The sequence below is a fragment of the Galeopterus variegatus genome, unplaced genomic scaffold, assembly GCF_000696425.1.
Source record: "Galeopterus variegatus unplaced genomic scaffold, G_variegatus-3.0.2 Scaffold8297, whole genome shotgun sequence".
Classification (NCBI taxonomy): domain Eukaryota; kingdom Metazoa; phylum Chordata; class Mammalia; order Dermoptera; family Cynocephalidae; genus Galeopterus; species Galeopterus variegatus.
Window position 1 is genome coordinate 91,533 of NW_007734408.1, and position 2,137 is coordinate 93,669.

Here is a 2,137-nt window from a genome sequence, read left to right on the forward strand (position 1 = left end):
TGTTGTCAGCACCACGCTCACCCAAGTGAGCTAACCAGCCATCCCTATATAGGGATCCGAAGAACCCTTGGCCTTGGTGTTATCAGCATCACATTCTCCCAAGTGAGCCACGGGCCAGCCCTTACTCTCAGCAACTTTCAAGAACCCAATACATTGTTTTTTATCTATAGTCACCACATCGTACAATAGATCTCTCAAACTTATTCCTCCTAACTTAAATTTTTTATCCTTTGACCAACATCTCCCCAACCATCCCTCTTCCCCAAGCCCTGGAAACCACCATTCTACTCTCTCAACTTCTATGAGTTCAACTTTCTGACATTCCACATGTAAGTGAGATTATGCTGTATGTTTCCTTCTATGCCTAGCTCATTTAAGTTAACATAATGTCCTCGAGTTTCATCCATATTATCACAAATAACAGGATTTCCTTCACTTTTTAAGGCTGGATAGTATTCCACTATGTACATATACCACACTTTCTTTATCCATTCATTGGTTGATGGACACTTAGGTTGATTCCGTATCTTGGCTATTGTGAATAATGCTGCAGTGAACATGGCAGTACAGATATCTCAACATACTGATACTGATTTCATATCCTTTGGATACCCAATAGTGGGAGTGCTGGATTATATGGTAGTTCTATTTTTAATTTTTTGAGGAACTTCCATACTGTTTCCCATAATGGTTGTACTCATTTATATTTCCAGCAACAGTGTGCAAGGGTTCCCTTTTCTCCACATCCTTTCCAACATTTGTTATCTTTCATTTTTTGATAATAGCTATTTCTATCAGGTGTGAGGTAATATCTCATTGTGGTTTTAATTTGAGCTTCTCTGATGATTAGTGATTTTCAACATTTTGTCTGAAACTCCCACTAGACTGTAAGCATCATGAGGGCAAGATGCATGTTTGTCTTGTTCAAGCAATATCCCCAGTGTCCAGTACAGTGCCTTGAACAAAGAACTCACTTGAAAATGTTATCAAATGAATGATAGAAGCATACACTCATCACCTGTAAAGTATCACAGCATGAGTGGAAATGTCTCAGTGACAGAAATCTGTGGTCTTTCCTTGCTTATACAATTTACTGCCATAGTCCTTAGGATTGGCTCTTGTTCTGCCTCAATCTCCCTCAATAAATAGCCAAAAAATTATCTTAGGGTAAGCCTTTCTAATTGAGCCACCTTAAAAAGTTGCCACCTATCAAACTATATATATNACTGCTTTTATTTCCTTTGCAGCAAAACCACTTGAAGACATTATCTATACTCATAGTTTCATTTTCTGACCACCCACTCACTCAAGATAATGTAATCTATCTTCTGCATTACACTGCATTACAGTTCACTAACCAAAGTCATCAACATTGTTGCTACATCCAACAGACACTTCTCAATCCATTTCTTACTTGATAGCGTATAAACATTGTTAATTACTCCTCCATTTCTGGTTTCTGGAACCTAAAATTTTCCCAGTTTCTTTCTGTCTCCGTGGCAGTTCCTCTTTCTCTGTCTCTTAAATGTAGGAGTTCTGGTCTTAGGCTTTCCTCTCTTCTCATGTTTCTTGCTCAATCTCATCTACTCTTTTTCTTTTTTTGCAGGGGGACCACTTTCATCACTTGCTGATGGGGACAGCATACTAACACACTCTCTTGGGCTTATTCCTACCTATTGGCTGCTCCATCTCAATCTCTTCTACTCTTTTTTAAAATTATTACTTTAATATTTTATTTATTTATTTATTTATTTTATTTTATTTTTTTAAAGATGACCGGTAAGGGGATCTTAACCCTTGACTTGGTGTTGTCAGCACTACGCTCATCCAGTGAGCAAACCGGCCATCCCTATATAGGATCTGAACCCGTGGCCTTGGTGTTATCAGCACTGCACTCTCCCGAGTGAGCCATGAGCCGGCCCAATATTTTATTTATTTAAATTGACAAAAACTGTATATATTTATCACCCGAACCCGTGGCCTTGGTGTTATCAGCACCGCACTCTCCCGAGTGAGCCATGAGCCGGCCCAATATTTTATTTATTTAAATTGACAAAAACTGTATATATTTATCATATACATGATGTTTTGAAATACGTATACATTCTGAAATGAATAAATAAAGCTAATTGACATA